Source organism: Globicephala melas, chromosome 12 (genome assembly GCF_963455315.2).
Source record: "Globicephala melas chromosome 12, mGloMel1.2, whole genome shotgun sequence".
NCBI lineage: Eukaryota > Metazoa > Chordata > Mammalia > Artiodactyla > Delphinidae > Globicephala > Globicephala melas.
Genome location: NC_083325.1, coordinates 85986591 through 86007287, shown reverse-complemented (window position 1 = coordinate 86007287; position 20697 = coordinate 85986591).

Genomic DNA, 20697 nt, shown 5'->3' with positions numbered 1-20697 from the left:
GAAGAACACAGACTTGAGAACATATGGACATGGGTTCAGACCTCAATTCTTCCAGATGTGACCTTCAGCAATACCTCAAACTCCTGGAGCCTCTGTTTCCTCAAGTGGGAATGGCAGATTATATGCACAGGGGTATTGTGAGCATTATCCATGGGAGCCTGTGGGAAGTGCCCATCACGATGGACCAGTTATGTCCTGATCAGCTCTTTATGAGGTCATAGTATGTAATCCCCACTGTAAAGAATAAGGTAGATATGATTACTTCAATTTGTAAGTGAATGATGGACTGGATTTCAAAGAGATCAATGAAATTTCCCAATATCATAGTGGAAAAGCTAGGATTTAAATGCAGAACTCTAAAACTCCAAATCCCCTGCTAATTCCAGTACACCATGATGCCTTAAGAAAATAATATTGTTGTCTGTATGCCATTCTCACATGAACTAACTTTCTGGGTATTGAAAACACCATTAATTCTTAATTCCATGCATTTTGAACCTATATTTATTAATGACAATATGGAAAATGCATAAGTAGAGCATGTGATTTCTATAATTTTACCAATTACTTATTAGTCTCAAATCATTATGACTAAAGGTGTCTATAAATTAGACAAATGAGTGTGATATTCATATGGATTTTCTTGGAATTGTAAGATATTAAGAATGAATGGCTAGATGAAATGTTAGTGTTGATTTGGACCAACTCCTTTCTTTAGCAGAAGTAGACTATATACTAACCTACTGATCTTTCTGTGCATAAAAACATCTTTCAATAGGCACAAACTTAGCAATGAAAACATCTTGTGAAATAATCTCATATCAAATCATATGATTACTGTCTTTCAGAATTATCTAAATATCTTTCATGAAAAAATGTATTATGCACCTTTCTGAATCTGTTTTCTATCTGTTAGAATACAGGTAAAACTGCCTACTGTAGGGGGGTTCTTTTTCATTTACTAAGTATCCGGGTGCTCCCTCACCCCCCTTCCCATAAGGTACTTAGTCCACAAGTCTAGATCTAGTTAATGAGCTGTGATTGGAAGCAAAGGGTGGTAGGAACTAATGATCATAATAACAACAACAATAAAAACAATGGTTTCCTAACCCTAATCCTAACCCTAAACCTAAGTCTAACCCTAATTTCATAACTAGGCTATGATTTTTCTTGCATCTGATTGGTTTGAAGAGATTTTTGCCACTGCATTCTGTTTAGATCTCTTACCTTACAGTATGTCTTCATCCTCCCTTATGCTTTTTGGAAAAAAAAAAATTACCTAAAAACATCTTTGATTTTGTATTTAAGTCACAATGTGACTTCAAGCTAACTCCCCAGAATCATGGGCTTCCTTAGCTCTCAACCCCATTAACTAATATTCACCCTTACTCTTTCACCTGTTATATACGTCAGCCAGATTGAATTCCTCACATTTTCTGAATGACGGTGCATTTTTCACAATGTTGTACCTCTGCAGATTCTGCTCCCTTCACTGACGTGTCCTTGAAGTAGTTCTCACAGTCACTAGGTCTGACATACACTGACTCTGAAGGCTTTGGGGGTTTGGGGCTAGTTCTGCTAAATGATGGTAACCATAGGACCCCTTCCGAGACCAAGGCCAGAGGTACATCTGCCCAGAGTATGTACACTAAGTTACAGCAAAAGAAAACACTATTGAAGCAGTTCAAGAGGGGACCCAATTGAATTACACAAACAGTTAAGTGCCGTGAATATCTATTCAATAATCTTGCCTCTGTGCAGATGAGATAAAAGAATAAAGCAGGAATTGTTGGGAAGGGAGAAAAATAAGCTTACACCACAAACCCTGGGAGAAATTTTTCAGGCAGAGAAGCATAAATGCATGAAATGGCCTCTCAACAAGGCATAGGAGAGAAATAAAAGTCAAATGAGTTGGCGCTGGGCCAGGATGGGCAAGAAGCATATCAGGGAAGAAGCGGAGCCCTGGTGCTTCCCTCCTTTCTCTCGCCTCCACGCGGCACATGGGGGCTGGTGGGGAGCTGTGTCTGCATTTCCTTCAAGCTGCACATTTATTTTGAGACTAAGGAAGGCGATACTTCTTCATTCTGTCCTTGCCTTTCACATTCAGCTCTTCCACTCATAGCCCTTTGGATGGATGTTATGGGGTAGCGTAAAAGTACAGAATCTTCCAGCCAGGCCAGCCTCCTTTCCGATCTTTCCCTGCACCTTCTAGCTTGTGATCATCAAAGAATTACATTGTCTTTCAATTCTCTGCAGCTTGGGGGTTGGAATCCTTAGCATGAAATACTGCCTATTTATGTTTTCAATGATTCACTCATTCAAATACTTGAATCAAATGCTTGATTTTCCGATAAGCTCCAGGGTAGTGGGAAGGATTGAGACAGTGGGCAAAATAGTCAAGACCCTTCTCAGATGGATCTTGTCATCTAAGGGAATGATACATAAAATCATGTACAAGAAAACCCTGCCACAGTGCCTGGAATATACTAAGTGCTTAGGAAATGGTACCTGGACTCCTGTCCTCTTTCTCTCTTATCTTTCCTACACACAACTTAGTGCCTCTGTCCTCTATGTGCCCCAGGGAATCTCACAACAAAGGTTTCTAATTTCTTTCCCAGCTTAGGGTAAGGAGACAAGATTTGGATGAGTAGCCAAATGGAGAATTTCTCTTGGGAAACTTCAAGGACTCGATGCAGCTGCTGAGAAAAGGCCTCTTTTTTACATGATCCTGATGAAGTCAAATGCACTACATCAGCCGTGATTCAGAGCCTGACTGCACATCGTGACAGGACAAAGGAAAAGCAAGAATTCTGGAAAAAACAAACGGAAAATAAACCCCGACAAAATTCCAACCAACAAACAAAAAATAAACTAAACCAAAACCCCTCTCTTCCATTAACAAAGAAACTTAGGGATATTGAGGCCCTTCCATATAACGATTTCTGATCCCTACCAGAAAAATGTTACCAGTATCGTCCCCACTGCACAAGATGCGGCTCAAAGGATGAGGATGAATCCAAGGGTATCGTTCTGGGTATCATTCAGGAGGGTTTTTAATTTCCCATCAATAGAAGTTGACTGAGGCTTATTTAAGCCGAATACAAGTTTATTAAAAGAATCTCAGTAGGTCACAGGATGGCCAGGTGGCTGAAAGCAGCAGTCTGAGGGCTGTGCAGTTGAGAAGCATACCCGACACCGCATCCTTGACCAGATGTGCAGAGGGAGGGGTGCCCAGCACTGCTCCACAGTTTGCACCTCTGGGGCACATGTATCAGGACAGGGGTCTTAAGGCAATCACCACCTGAACATCACTGCTGCTTATCTTGCTTGGAACCCACCTGCAGTTATGGCTGATGTGGACGCTTGTGACCATTGGAGTCCAGTGACAACTTGTGTCAAGGGCTCAGAGCAGGCTAGACAGGGAGAGACCTGTGAAATACTTCTTCTTTAATAAGAGGTGACTCTGAATCCCTATGAGACCCATGCCAAAAGGAATCCCCTGAACATAAGGAAGAGGACCCAATGCTGGACACCAAGCACAGCAAATATCCATTAAACCAAGTTCGCACAGAAAATGGGCAGAGCTTGGACTGCAAATGTGGTTCCAATGTCTGAACTGTTCCTTTTTCCACCAGACCACACTATGCAATAAGCAGTGGGTGCTGGGATATGATCTGCTGTATTTCTCAGTATTGTCGTCTCATAAAACAAAAACCTAATACCTTTACTTAGTCTTTTTTCATTTACAAAGAAATTCCTTTCCATATGATTGTCAACAACAACCTTGGAAGTTAAGAGGGCAAGTAAATGTACCTTTTATTTTCAGATAAGAAAAAGTCTGATGATGCACCTGGTACTTGCAAATATTAAAGCACTTGCCATCCTAAATTTTAAACTTCCTCAGACATGCCTGATCACTCTACTGGTTTGGGAACTTTGTTCAGTTTGGTATCACCAGTCCCTTGTATAGACAGGGATATTTGTTTGATTTGGTTTTGCTTTGCTTACCAATACATCTCTAGTGCCAAGAAGAGTGCCTGGCATAGAGGGAGCACTCAAAAAATTTTTTTTTAAATAATGATATGAATAAATTAACTGATAGACACTGGTTGTTACTCTTAGGAACACATGGATTTAGAGCTCACACCTGCATATTTTTAGTCCAAATATATGTTCATGTATGATATTGGTCATCATAATTGCTGTTCATGAGCAGACAAAGAGTAAACAACCACCCTCTCTTCATACTCTGCCACACCACAGGCCTCACCTCCTTAGCCTATAATCAGAAGCCCTATCCTGACTATGGGATCCCCTTTAACTTCCAACTAACCTCCCTCTCCAGGCCCTCCACAAATGAATGCCCCAGCATACCTCTGGAATCTTCTTGCCACAGCATCGAAGTCTTCTGTATTCCTCCATCAACTGGGCTATTTCCAATCTTCACCTTAGAGTATCTCTTTGCAGTATTTGTTACCATTACAACATTCTTTCTTCTTGATTTTCTTCATTCCCTTAGTTACTATGACTCTGTTCTTTATTCTTTTTTGCTTTGTAGTTTTAACTATTTATTCTCTTTTTGGGCTCCTCTTTTTGGGTCCTGTGTCAAATCTCTCCTTTGAGTGTTGGCTTTCCTCAAGGTCCAGACTATTTTTCTGGACTTCTTTTCCTAATAGTATCTGATAATACCTAGTAGTCACCGTGTGCCAGCCATCTTTCTGAGCACTTTACACATCTAATGCATTTAATACATTCTAAGAGGTAAGCATTGTCAGTATCTCTATTTTTCAGGGGAAGAAACTGAAACACAGATAATTATCTTGCCCAGTGTCATGGAACTAGTAACTGGAGGTACAAGGAGAAGGGTCTAAGTCAGTGTTTTTAAGCTCTATTTTTGGATTTCCCTTCTTTCTCAAGTGAGTGGGTGGGGCTGCCAAGAACTGGCTTAAACTTGTGAGTTGGGGAGGCCCTGGAGCCCAAACTAAATATCATTGCATTACCCTGGGTTCTCCATAGAGAAAGAACCAGTCGGAGATATATATGTATAATATAGAATTGGCTCACATGCCTATGGAGGCTGAGAAGTCCAAATCCAACAGATTTGCTGTCTGCAAACTGGGGACCCAAGACAGGCAATGATGAAAATTCCAGTCCAAGTGCAGGAAAACCTATGTCCCAGCTGGAAAACAGGCAGAGGGAGGAAATTCTCCCTGACCTCATCTTTTGTTCTATTCAGTAGCCTCCAGCAAATTGGAAGAGGCCCACCACACAATGGAGAGGGCAATGTTTTGTTTAGTCTACAAATGCAAGTGTTAATCTCATTGAGAAACAACTTCACAGACACACCCAAAATAATATTTAACCAAATATCTGGGCACCACATTGCTCAGTCAAGCTGACACATAAAATTAACTGTCACAGTCGTTCTTCCTAAGAAGAGACCAGTGAAAACAGGCTTGATGCCCTCAGTGATAGGCATTTACAGATAACACAAAATGGGACACAGAGAAACTGGTTAAAAAAAAAAAAGATGCGCTGAATGTGGATGTGAAAACTGGAGCTCAGAGACAACTCATCAATAGTGACGTACATGGAAGACTTCCTTTATGCTTATTGTATATATAGCTGGTATTTTTTTTTTTACTACATTGCATTATGATAAATTAGATAAATAGTTGCCCCTGCCACTATTCTATAAACTCTGTGAGGGTCAGTAATATGCTCATAAAATCTGAAATCCCAAATTCTAACAGTACTGGGAACGCTGGCAAGGGTGAATCTATTTAATCGGGCTACAGGTTATTGAATTTCTCTGGGTACCATATATTCTAGGGAAACAAAATTATATTTTAAATTTACTAAGAAACACAGCACCCACATAACGCTACCAAGGGGCAAAACACAAACAAATAATTGTAATGTACACATCACAGAATGGAGACCAGGATTCTACCTGGGGACCTTACAGCATGAGCTGGGGAGCATCAGAATAAATACTTGTACCCAAACATCTCTCACTGGCCTGTTGGTGTCCACTCTCTGGGTCATGAGAAAGCACCTTTGATGCCTGGGGACACTCTAGTGATGGGCCCTTTGTACAGATGATCCCCTTTCCCAGAGCATGGCCTGTGGGATGAAGGAAGAGTACTAATGACTTAGAGACCAATCAGAGCTCTAAGGAATGTGTGAGCTCAAGATGCACTATGACCTCACTTCACAGACAGGGGAACCGATTCTCTGTAAAGTTACATCACATTTACAAGTTCAGGCTCTGAAGGCTGGGCCTTCTGGCTTAACGTCAACTCCCCTCCCACTAAATATCTGACCATGGAGAAGGCAATGGAAGGGACAATGGAGAAATCTTTGCTATCTTAGTGTCTACTCTTTTTGAAGAGACAATATGGAAAAGAATAGCTGGGGTCCTGACAGCATCCACTGTAACATCTGAGGGCTCCAGAGTATGAATACAAGGATATGGGTTGGAAACAAATAGATGCAGTTTAGTTACAAATTCTGTGACCTCAGATGAGTCATTTAACTTCCCTGAGTCTTAGTTTCTTCATCTATTAAATAAAGTTAGGAAATCATATTACAGGATAGTTAGAAATATATATATAGGATGAGCTACAACCATCTGTATTTGGTTTTCTATAAATGCGAGCCATTATCATTTTACAACAAATATGACATTTAGTCACTCAAGGAGAAACACCTAACTCACCTCCGTATGCTGACCCTTATCCATTTCCTTGCTATGCTGGAGAAGAGTTTGGGTTATAAAACTCTGCACTGAGATTATGATTTCTCCTTGAGGTTGATTTAAATACTCTGATTATTTCCCAGAAACACAAATCAGCATGCTCTCTCCAGGAAATCTTGGTAACTCCTTGAAATTCAGCCCCAAATTTTCCAAGAAATGAGAGGTTTATTTGAATAATTTGTTTTGCTGTATAGACTATATCACATACTAGGGACAACATGTCACAATTTCATGAACATCTGAGATCTGTTGTAACAAGGTAGGAAGGATTTCAGAACATCTGTGCCAAAAGTGAAAGGCAAATAAAATGATGGCTGCATATAGTTTCTAAACTTCCAAAGATCATGCTTCATGGTTACAAATGGATGGTTACACATTCTTTACCTGCAGTCTGATCAAAAATGGTAAGAAGAACCATAAGGAATAAATTCCGTGCTAGTTGTTAGCTTCTGCTAAAGGACAATGAGTTCTTCAAGCACAGAAACAACTTCATTCATTGTTTCACCTCTACAGAATGCTTGGCCCACATGGTAGGCAACAAGTTTAAGCAAATAAAGCTTTACTTTGACGGATTCTCTTCATTCTCAATTTTTCAGCAAAAACCCAAATTATATGGTATTACTACAAATACCCCCTACCTGTTCTGTTTTATTTTTGAAGTTTTAATGTGTTTGAGGTTGCATAAATACTGAACAGGTATATTGGCCTTAGGAATAATAATCACCCTATTTCCCACTTTCTCATTTACTTAATGATTAAAGTCATTTCATTTTCCCATGTGTATTAGTCAGGGTTGTCCAGAGAAACAGAATCATTAGGGTATATATATAGATATGGATATAGATATAGATATAGAAGATGTCGATAAAATAAGGTATTGACTCATGCATTTACAGGGGCTAAGAAGGCCCATGATCTGCCCCCTGCAATTGGATACCCAAGGAAGCTGATGCTGTAGTTCAGGGACCTGAGAGCAGGAGGGCTGATGGTATAGATTTAAGTTCACATCTGAAGGCCTGAGACACAGGACTACAAGGCAGGAGAATGTGTCTCTCAGCTGAGCAGTCAGGCAGAGAAAGAACTCAAACTTCCTCAGCCCTTTTTGTTCTTTTCAGAGCCTCAAGGGATTGGATGACATCTACCCGCACAGGGGAGTGTGACAACTTTACCCAGTTCACCAATTCAGGTGCTCATCTCTCCTGGAAACATCCTCACAGACACACTCAGAAATAATGCTTAAACAGGTATCTGGGCACACCACGATCCAGTCAAGTTGACACATAAAAATAAATGTCACACCATGCGTAGAAGAGATTTAGAATAAAAGTGTTTCATGCTCGCTCACACTAACATGTAGATGACTGATGTAAGCTCTTAACTTGATACAAAGGCGAAATAAGAGAGAAATGAAAGGTATAGGAAAGCAAAAGAACCATGTGTAATATAAAGAAAAACACACACAAGAAGAGCTGAGGGCTGCTGAGACAAACATAAATCACTTAATGTTTTTCTTTGAGACAATCTTGGGCATGTTGTTTCAGAAAAGACAAAAATCCTAAAGGAAAAGCAAGATGTGACAGCTGACATACTTTTCCCTCCAATACACCCTTAACAGTTATTTTTTCTACAACCGCTTTGAACTTTTCATCCTCATTTACCAAAAAAAAAAAAAAAAAATTACTTGTTTAAATTTCAAGTCTTCAAATATATAATTTACTCTGTGATAATATAATAATAAGAATATGGCACAGACATGATAAAGTGAAAAAAATAAAATGTAAAAGTAGAAAAACTTTTAAAGGAATATCAATACTATCCAATAGAACATTCTATTTTGATGGGAATATCCTTGGCTACATTGTCCAATACAGCATCCTCCAGACACATAAAACTATTGTTCACTTGAAAAATGGATAGTTAAATAGAAGAACTGAATTTTTAATTTTAATTAATATACAATTAAATTTAAATAGCCATATGTAGGGAACCCTCTTGCGCTGTTGGTGGGAATGTAAACTGATAGAGCCACTATGGAGAACAATATGGAAGTTCCTTAGGTTCCTGAAAAAAACTAAAAATAGAATTACCATGTGACCCAGCAATCCCACTACTGGGCATATACCCAGAGAAAACCATAATTCAAAAAGACACATGCACTCCAGTGTTCATTGCAGCACTATTTACAATAGCCAAGACAGAGAAGCAACCTAAATGCCCATCGACAGACGAATGGATAAAGAAGATGTGGTACATATATACAACGGAATATTGCTCGGCCATAAAAAGGAACAAAATTGGGTCATTTGTAGAGACGTGGATGGATCTAGAGACTGTCATACAGAGTGAAGTAAGTCAGAAAGAGAAAAACAAATATCGTATATTAACACATATCTGTGGAATCTAGAAAAATGTTACAGATGAACCCATTGCAAGGCAGAAATAGACACAGATGTAGAGAGCAAACGTATGGACACCAAGGGGGTAAAGCGGGGAGGTGGGGGTGGGGGACTGGTGGTGGTGGGATGAATTGGGAGATTGAGATTGATGTGTATACACTAATATGTATAAAGTAGATAACTAATAAGAACCTGCTGTATAAAAAAAAAAATAAAATTCAAAATAAATAAATAAATAGCCATATGTGGCTTGTTGCTACTGTATCTAGGGGTTACATGATTTGAGAGAAAACAGAAATTTTAGAAGACAAGGTATGCACAGTGATAGCCTCTGAAGCAGGAAGGTGTTAATGAAACAACTTTTTGAAATTAAAAACAAAAAAAAGACTAAGTGTTTTTTATTGAGAAGACACATTGTATCTTCAAGAACCTTGAAACAAACTAAGCTGAAATGTAAGCTAGTAAAGTTACTAGAAACCAAAATTAAGGTTCCTTCAAGTATTCTGGAAAAATAGCAAATCACTTATAAAAGAAAGCTCACATCAAACTGTTTTCTCTGCTACAACTCTAAATACTAAAAGGTAGTGAAGAAATAAGAAAAAAAATAATAATTTAAGGAAATAATATGTTATCCGAGAAATTTTTCTCAGTTATATTCTCATTCAATTAAAAGGTGACAAAATACCTTACGCATAAGAACTCAGAGTTATTGCTCCTACCACTAGAGAAAAACTTCAACTAATAAAGAGTTAATTAGGAAAAAATAAACTAGCTCTGACTGTTAAATATGTAACTATAGGAATAAGAATAAAACAAATTGTAGAAATTATGGTTATATAACAGAGAGAATATTTTACATTCCTTGACAATGTTAAAGCTGAGAAAAAATTCATCGAATTTTTAAAGACAGTATGAAATAATATTGTGACAGAATTAAAACCATTTGTATCAGCTGCAGCAATAAATATATAAGTATTAAGAAGCTAAGCTAACATTAAAATCAAACACGCAAAAAACAACAACTTCAAATTGGATCACTAAGCAAAACTCAACTGTAGTCTGTATTTGTTAAACACTACTAAAGCAATTAATTATGCACATTTGAAAATATAGAAATTATATAAGGAAAAATCCAAATAAAAAATAAATATTTTTATGTTAATAGCACATGACTTTAAATAAAAAATCATATATAAATCATATGATATGAGTAAATATTTTCTTTATTAAAGTTATAGCACTAACAAATTCAGCATTAATATTCATTCTGTAAAATACAGATGATTAAAAAGGGAAATAGAAGCACAATAGAAAATGGAGACTTTCATTCATTTCTTTTTTTTTTTTTTTGTGGTAGTGAGCCTCTCACTGCTGTGACCTCTCCCGTTGCGGAGCACAGGCTCCGGACGTGCAGGCTCAGCGGCCATGGCTCACGGGTCCAGCTGCTCTGCGGCACGTGGGATCTTCCCCGACCAGGGCACGAACCCGTGTCCACTGCATCAGCAGGTGGACTCTCAACCACTACACCACCAGGGAAGCCCGATTTCTTTTTTGTCAAACAAAAAAAGATAAAAAATATGGAAGGTCTAAATAAAACATAAATCTAACAGATATATCAAAATCTATAGTATAAAAGGGAAGAGATATTTATATCAAGTAACATAGAACATTCACAAAAATTGACACTAGTACATCACACACACACAGACTCACTCATACTTTTCAAAGAGTTTAAATACATTTTAGCCTTGAATACTCTAATTACCATGTGATAAGGCCAGTAATTGATTACAGAGCCAAAACTCAACAATGTGCTTAACTCTTGATATGGGAAAATAATTCTAAGCTGGAAAGAAAATCCATCTGAATTTGTAAAATATCTGGAATATAACAATATTAAACACCATGTATTTCAATATCTCTGGGCCACAGATAAAGCAATGTCCAGTTGAATATATGTAATCTTAAGGCAAACATCCACAAAAATTATAGGAAAAATCAATCAATTAATTACATTTCCAATTCAAGAAGAAAGATATTAATATTCCTCCCCTCTCATAAAATAAGGGATGCAACAGAAAGAGATTATAAAAACACATGAAAAGATGTTCAACATCACTAATTATCAGAGAAATGCAAATCAAAACTACAATGAGGTTTCACCTCACAACGGTCAGAATGTCCATCATTAAAAATTCTACAAACAATAAATGCTGGAGACGGTGTAGAGAAAAGGGAACCCTCCTACTGTTGGTGGGAACGTAAATTGGTGCAACCACTATGGAGAACAGTGTGGAGATTCCTTAAAAAAATAAAAATAGAGCTACCATATGATCCAGCAATCCCATTCCTGGGCATATAACAGAGAAAGTCATAATCCAAAAAGATGCATGCACCTCAATGTTCACTGCAGCACTATTTACGATAGCCAGGACATGGAAGCAACCTAAATGCCCATCAACAGAGGAATGGATAAAGAAGACGTGGTATATTACTCAGCCATACAAAAGAATGAAACAATGCCTTTTGCAGCAACATGGATGACCTAGAAACTATCATACTAAGTGAAGTAAGTCAGACCGAGAAAGACAAATACCATATGATATCACTCATATGTGGAATCTAATTTTAAACAAAGGAACTTATTTACAAAACAGAAACAGATTTACAGATGTTGAAAAACTTATGGTTGTCAAAGGGGAAACTTGGGGGGTGTGGTGGGAGATTTGGGAGCTGATTAGGTTTATCTGAGGTCTTGAGAAGTAGCCCTCTTGATGGGATTAGTGCCTTTACAAGATGAGGAAGACACCAGAGCTCGCTCCCATCATGTGGAGATACAGCAATAAGGCTGCTGTCTCTGAACCAGGAAGGTTCCTCATCAGAAATCAAGTTGGCCACCGTCTCTATCTTGGACTTCCAACCTCTAGAACTGTAAGAAATATCTGTTGTTTAAAACGCCAGTCTAAGGTATTTTATTACAGTAGCCAAGTAAACAAAGACATAGTCCTCTCAGATATCAAAACATGCCATAAAATTATGTTAAGTTATACATTATTTTAGTGGCACTTGAGTTGGAAACATCAACATAAAAGAGTAGAAATTTCAGAAATAAATCCAAACAAATAAAGGGATTTAGTATATGACAAAGATATCATATCAAATTATTGGGGAAAGATAAATACTTTAAAACATTCTATTTTTTTAACGATATATTATTTAAGAAAGAACATAAACTGTTTTAAATCAGTAAGATAGTAATCTAGGAAAAAATAAAATTAACTGGATTTCTACTCCATAACTTACAACAGAATAAACTACAAAATGATCTAAGATTTAAACACAAAAATTCAAACTATACATCTACTTAAAATAAACCATTGCAGAATTCTTTCATAATACTTAGTACAATGAGACCTTATACATGTGAAACAAAACCCAGAAGTTATAAAAGACTGATAGTTGCATAAAACTTAAACTTTCTAAATGGAAAACTATAAGCAAAATTTTAAAATACAGGAAAATAATGAAAAGAATAGTACAATAAAAGATTAATGTCCCTAATACGTACAGAACTTCTAAGAAAAATGCCAACAAATCAATAGAAATATGGCAAAAAAAAAATTACCAGATAGCTCAAAAGAAAGGAAAAAACAAATTGATTTAAACATATAAAGGGACATTTCAATTATCATAATAAAAGAAATCCAATTAAAATGACTCAAATGTCAAGTTCATCTCCTAGATTGGCAAAGAACATAAATTGAATGCAGTGCATTTCCTAGGGTGCGGGGAAATGCTGCAATCTCACAGTTGCTCAGTGGGAAGGCAGTTGGCCTAACCTTTTTAGAGAGTGATTTGATGATTTCTATAATATTAAAATATAATTTATCTGAGCAGTTCCTCTTTTGGAAATTTATTCCTCTGCTTGTATATAAAATGACACATGTGAGAGGTTATTTGCTACATCATTTTTCTAATAGCAAAATATTGTAAATAAGTTAAATACCAACAATACGTACTTGTAAAATAGATTATGGTAAATCTACAAAATGGAAAAATATGAAGCCATCAAAAAGGACCAAAGAAACTATTTCTGTTTTCATTTGAATGAACTCCAAGGTCTATTACTAAGTGAACTAAGCATAGCCCCAAATAATATGTCTATTATTCTATTGTTTGTATAAAACTGGGCAAAATATATGTGTTTGTTTGTCCATATATACATATCATAGCTCAAGGGACACACAGGACTTGGTGAAGTAGATGGTTTGCAGGAAGGGGCACTGGGTGACTGCAAAGGGATAGGGAGCAGAGACAGAAAATCTTAATTACTGACAATTTTGTATTTTTGGAATTTTAAACCACGTAAACCTGTAATGCATTTTATAAATAAATACATAGGTTAATTAATATTACAAGGTTGAAAAGGATTCATTGGACATTTATGCTTGTAAAACTAAGTTTTCACCCCTAAAATAAGTCAACCCTTCCATCTGTGTAGCCAATAACAATAGCAAAGAAATAACAATTTTCAAGTATAAATTCGAGTCTGTTGCAGAAATCCAGTGCAACAGAAAACATGAACAATTATAAAGCAGAAAAGCCTGGGTTTAGTTTCAGTCCCACTACTGATTACCATACTATTTGATCTTTCACAAATGGTTTAGTCTTCCTTCAGGATAGTCCAGTGGTTATACCCATGGGTTCTGAGTTCAGAGTTCTGAGTTCAAATCCAGGGCTGCCACTTACCAGCTGTTTACCAAGCCATTTCCTCATTAGGAAGTTGGACTTGATGTGATAAGAATAGTACCTGGTACATGGTTCTGTTATGATAAATAGGGGAGCTAACCACATCATCCTGTCCTCATCACAGAGTCAGGAATAAAGTTTCTCTTAATTTGCCCTCTCTCCCCTCAGCTTCACATGATGAGTCGGGGTAGGATCTCACTTGTCTCATCAGGTGTCCTCCAACCTGAACCCTCTCCAGGCTCCAAAAACAGTCCCCTGTTCTTCAGAGGCACTCACACAATTGTGTACCTAAAATAAATTAAACATTATTGGATAAAAAACTGTTACAAAGCAGATTACAGCAAGGGAGATCTCCAGAAAGCTACAGGCAAATTCTTGATCTGCCAAACAGGAGGCTTCCACAAGACACCTGCCTTCCCACCTCCTTCTATGGAGATGTGTGCTTGTGTTGAATGGCCCTGCCAAATGGCAGAATTCACTCCTCTTGATGAAAATGACATTCTCTATTAGCGACTGTACCGCACACATAGGTGGAGGGCAGGCAGGATTCAGAGTGGCCTAAATGCACACTACAAGGAAACTAAAATTGGAGCAATTTGCTGTAATTTAGAAAGAAGAATGAGTGAATGAATGCATGCTCTGTGGAAAATTATATTTTATTTGAAGGTAAGATTGCACATCTCTAATCAAGGCTTAAAATCTGAATTAGGATAAATTGTGCCCTAATTATTTTCTTAGAAGAGAACAAAGAAGATTTTAAAGCACCTAATATCCCCCCTTTGAAGCTTTCAAAATGAAGATGCTCACTGTGTGGCAAATGCATGGCTTTATTTGCTTCTGTCCCATAAAGACCTCAAGTTCATTTAGCCAGATTCTGAGCCTTTGACATAAAAAGCACTGTCGAGCATTTAGTTTTCCCGGCACATTTTGTTGCATTTGTTTTTGGTCCTCCTGACTTTCAAGCCTTTAATTAAGAAAAAAATTAGCTTACTGGTGATAATGACTTGCTTGAATCTAAGAGTTCTTCATTATTGTGTATGTTTGAGGCTCACATGTACTCGTGTGTGTGTGTGTGTGTGTGTGTGTGTGTGTGTGAGAGAGAGAGAGAGAGAGAGAGAGAGAGAGAGAGAGTTGGGGCGGAGGTGGAGGTGGGCACAGAAAAACTAAAGATAGTGCAGTTTTCTTGTTTTCTGCTTTGATTTTCAAGATTTTCTTTTGACCATTTTGATCTTTATTCTCAGGAAAATAATTGATTTTTATACCTGTGGATAACTATTCAAATTTCTTCCTCCACTTTAGTAGAAAATATTACTCTTTCCCTGCCCTTTATTCAAAATCTTTCCAAAATTTTATATCCAACCTCGTCAATGTATTGTGCTGTTGCACTCGAGGACTGCAGTCCCGCTTCTATAAAACATATGGTATCAAAGCAATGCCGTCCTGTCTTACAGCTCCTCCCACCGGGCAGGAACTTAGGTTTTTCGGACTCTCTTGTCTTAAAAGAGTCAGAGGCTGGCATTCACCTCTTACTTTTAAAAAAAACATCAAAGAAAAACTTAATGATTTGTAGCATCCTGTTACAGCAAACAGCCTTCTCTTCTAGTAGAGAGTTCTATCTAATTCTCCCTCATGACCCAATTTCACTCTCTTCTTTTATCCTGTCCTTAGGAAGCAGAAGAACAGTTAGTGTCCATCTTCTTCACACCTGAGCATCACTGAGCACAGAGTGATGGAAGGAGCATGGGCTCCATGAGGTCAGCGCTCAAATCCTGACACCAGTCCATACAAGCTGAGTGGAGTTCAGCATAACCCCCTGACTCAGTTACTGCACAGTAGTGGTAATTAGGGCTGACGTTTGCATGAAGCCATGTGCGAAGCAACCTTGCTAACTGCGCATCGGCTCCTGGGATCCTCACAGCCCACTGGGGCATGATTCTGATCCACAAGTCACAGATGGAGACGCCAGGAGCCTTGGGAACTTGCTCACAATCTCACTGCTGCCAAGCGGTGGAGTCCAGGTGTTTACATATTACACTGCCCTGAGACCATCATTATAAAATGTTATGCTACCACACATAGCAGGATAAACAAGATCAAACACAAAGTACCAAGAACATTTATGATGGAGAAAAGTTTGAACCTGTAAAGTTCCCTTTGCCATCCTGTTCTCCAGACTGGGTTAGTACACTGGGCTGGATCCTTAGCCCTTTCACGCTCAGCTCCATGTGGCTGTGTGTACTTCCCAGAGCAGACTGTGCTCTTAGGACTCTTTCCCTCTGCACTGCTGCCCTTCCTCCAGGAATGCTTTTCCCACCTTGGGAACTCTTATTTAGCTCAATATTTAATTTATCCTATTTTCCTTGGGACAACATTCTTAACTAGTTCGCCTAACAATCATCTTTTTTCCTTTTTTATTTTATTTTAATTTAATTTAATTTTATTTGTGTGTTGCTCTCTTCACTGTGCCCACAGGCCATGAGGCATACATATTTACATTCCTCTATCTCCTACTAGACTCTTAACTTCCCAAGTAGCAGGGGTCATGGCTTAATCTGTGATTCTCTAGAAGCTAAAATGTAAACTATAAGAAGGTGTTCAGTGAATGTCTGTGGAATGAGTGAATAAATATCACACACACACACACATGCACCAGGATATGTTTAGGGATTTATGGTGAATACTTAATTAATCAAAACTGGGCTGCTGAAATTTCTGGCTGAAAAAGGGCAAATTTCAGGCTTCCCTTGGTTTCACTTTTTTCTCATAGATTCTCATTTCTCTTTTTACCATAGCTTTACTTTCTTACTGGTTACTATTTTATTCATCATAAAGCAAATTACTACCTTAATGGAGATATACTATTTATTGATATTAATATTAAAAAATAATAGTAAACATCTTAAAGGTTATTAACCAAGTGATAACTTGGTTATTACTCCAGTTTCAATATAAACATAAAATAAAAATTGTAAAATATTCCGAAATGATAAATCTAACTTTAGTTTTTCAACTTCCCTTTCCCCAAGTTACAGATGCTGAACTGACACTGGATGGAGCCAGTCAGGTGATCCTCAGGGAGCAGCCCCCCACAAACAAGAAACATCACCTGGCCTCTTCCTTTGTTAATAACACCATTTGCAATGAATGTCTTTCAGGAATGAATTGGGGCCAGATCAGGTGGCCCGTCTCTGCTTTAATACATATTCCAAATCCAAATTTATTCCATGCCTTTTTGTAAGAGTCAGAGTTTAAACTATTACACCAAGTTTATGAGATAATCAAATTTTGATTGTGAAGAATAATATATGTAGGTAAACATATAAACATAACACATGCACAAACAGGTGTGTGTGTGTGCTTCAGCTTCCCAAGAGTTACCCTTTCTTAAATAAAGTTAGTGCTTTAAAACAACAAATTTGAAAAAAAAATTACAAAAATAAAATAAAACAACAACAAATGTGATTTCTCTTACAATATAAAATGTTTACTTATATGATATTTTCATCTCTCTATCGAGAGCTTCATAGGAAACGGACTCATCTCTGTGCCACCAATGGTAGCAGAGAGCTTAGAAATAATGGTCCCAAAGTAAATACTTTTTGAGTTAAAATACTTTAATTTATTTTACTATATAATTACATTTACTTATTTAAATTCAGATACAATAAAGTACTAACTCCAAGAACCAGACATAAACACTGCTAATATTTTGCTATACTTCTTTTCCATCATTTTCTTCTGCCATCTCATTACTCATCACCAGCAAACAATTTTGATTCCTAACTTCTTAAAATGTAATACTTTATGCTTATTCACACCTCTGTATTAGTAAAAATTTCATGTAATACATTTTAATGTTCCAAATAAATAGATCGTGATTTATGGAACCATTTCAAATATTTTACCATGATAAATAAGCCTGTGATGAAGCTATGTTTGTGGTGTCTAATTAAGAGTATAAAAAAAATGAGCTCAAAGGATGGAGCATCAGTAGTCAGGTTTTTTTTTGTTTGTTTGTTTGTTTGTTTTTTGTGGTACGCGGGCCTCTCACTGCTGTGGCCTCTCCCGTTGCGGAGCACAGGCTCCGGACGCGCAGGCTCAGCGGCCATGGCTCACGGGCCCAGCCGCTCCACGGCATGTGGGATCCTCCTGGACTGGGACACGAACCCGTGTCCCCTGCATCAGCAGGTGGACTCTCAACCACTGAGCCACCAGGGAAGCCCTGGTGGTCAGGTTTGAATGGTGGTTTATTTCGGGGGTGACAAGATTCATGGTGTGATGAGGACTGAGCACAAATAAAGTGGACTCACTGGAGAAGAGGAGCTTGAAGGGACTGGAATGTTGACAGGGTCGTCCCTGTGGCTTAGGAAGCCACCCAGAAATATGGCAGAAAGGGGATGGAGAGTCATACCACTGGAGGTGCTGTGGTCTCCAGCAAGCAAGGGAGAGATGGAGAGAACAGGGGACAGACACAAAAGCACGGAGCACAGGCTTCAAAAAGAGATGGTTTTTGAAGAAGAAAGGAAAAGTTATTGCAAAGTGTAATGGAAGCAAGCAGGAGTTTTATGTCACTTCTAGGCATTAAGGAACATGGGATGTGAGAGAAAAATTAGCCTCCGCTTTAGAGAAAACTTCAGGAAAAGCCATAAAAGACTAAACACATACCAGGAGCTCAGTGCAGGAATCCTTTCTCATAGGCCCCCAGAGCCAATTCCAGTTCTATCATATCCGTTACTCAGCACTTATGCCATGAATCTGTCTTCATGTCAACATGCCTCATTCATTAGAGCCCCTGGTTCATTAATTTTTCACTGTTGCCTCTTAAAGGTGAAACCACTCCCTAGCTGAGAGTTATGGCTTCTTAAACATTCACCATCTTTCCTGTAGGGCATTTTTTTTTCAGACCTTTAGACTCATGAGTTGATCCTATCTTTTTTTGCACAACAATTTCTCCTGACTTTTCCAGACAAGATGATATAAGAGCAAACACAGATCGCATGCTCAAAAGTGGCTTCCATAAAAATACACTTGGTAATTGCAGCTGCACTTTATGAGGCTATGATGAAAAAGACATAAAATGTAGCTGTGAAAAACTATGTTCACAAACCTGAGAAAATTTGACTGTGAATAGCTACTCTGTTAATTACAGTGACAGATTATGACATAAACTACAACACTGGAATTGGAAACATCCTTGGATATTAAAAAAGAAATACACACACAGACACACACAGAGACACACATACAAACACACACATACCACTTGGTGAGAAATATCCCGAGGATGAAGAATCCTTAGACCATCATTAATTTGATTCTATTTGCTTTTCACTGTCAATTGAAACGTTTGTCTGTTTGTAATAATCTTTCCTATCTTGTTTTTCAAAATGAGATTTAATTTTGGCCACCCCAAACTTCACATCCACCTAGAATCTCAGAATGTGACCTCATTTGAAAGTAGGGTCCTTGTGGAGGTAATTAGTTAGGGTGGACCTTAAATGACTGAGAAGGCCATGTAGAGACACAGACACACAGAGGGGAGAAGCCATGTGATGTCAGAAAGTGGAGTGATAAGTCTACAAACCAAGGAGTTAAAAACAAAGCACCAAGGGTTGCCCACAACCACTGGAAGTTAGGAAGAGCCAAGGAATGATTTTTTTTCCTAGAGTCTTTGGTGAAGGCAAGTCCTTCCTGATACCATGACTTCAGACTGCCAGCTTCCAGAACTGTGAGGGAATACATTTCCGTTCTTCTAAGCCACACAGTTTGTGATGGTTTGTTATGGCAGCCCTAGTAACTACAATACAAATAATTTAATGCTTATGAGTTACAAAAAATTATAATTCCCTAGTACAGCGTAAGTATGTTTGATTTTCATGTATTTTGTTTTTAACTCCAAGAAGCCAAGCTAAATCAAAATTTTCATGTGACAATGCCTCAGTTTATAGACCTAAGAATCATTAGGAATTGCATTTAACACTGGAGAAGTCTCCAGTTTTCCATTTAAACTATCCTTCACAAGGAAAGCAGAGACAGTCTTCTCAAACATAAACCGTAGTTGCTTCCCTTTTCAGATTATGGCCGTTTGCTCTGTCTCAAAATGAGAGTCATACTTTTGGCATTAAAATAAGTCAAGTCAGTGGCCCTGATCTGTCCATTCAGCCTCGTTTGTAACCATGGTGCTCGGCTGTAAGTGCACACATAGATACGTTCACACTCTCTCACACACGCACCTGTAGGCTGCGGCCCTTAGAACCACATGCACTCCGGGAATAGGCTGTTTGTGCACGCGCTCCACACCTCCCTCCAGAGACCACGCAGCCTGGGCCTGCCCTCCTTTCCACAGGGCCACTCCCCTGTGTCCTCAGGATTCAGGTCAACAGTCACTTTTGTAGGAAGCTGTCCCCAACCCATGTGCCCCCTCCCCACTCCCTGTTGGGAGGTCTCTGTGTAAATAAACTCACATCAAAGACACGTCAGAATACCTGCTCAGAGCAGAGGCTGTGAAATCACCTGGGTGATTAAAAGCCAGTTTCATCATTGACTAGCTTAAAAAAAACCAACAACAACAAAACTCTCCAATCAGTTTTTCTATCGGCAAGTGGGAAGTACAGTAACTCAACAATACTGGGATTACAAGTATTCATTCCAAAAATTCATTAATCCAGATACATTAAGTGAATGTTCACTATACTGTTTATATTATATTAATTATAATGCAGAGGCAATGAGTTGGGAGCACGGTTGATACTTTTCGGGACCTGCGGGAAGTCACTGTGAAGTAGAACAAAT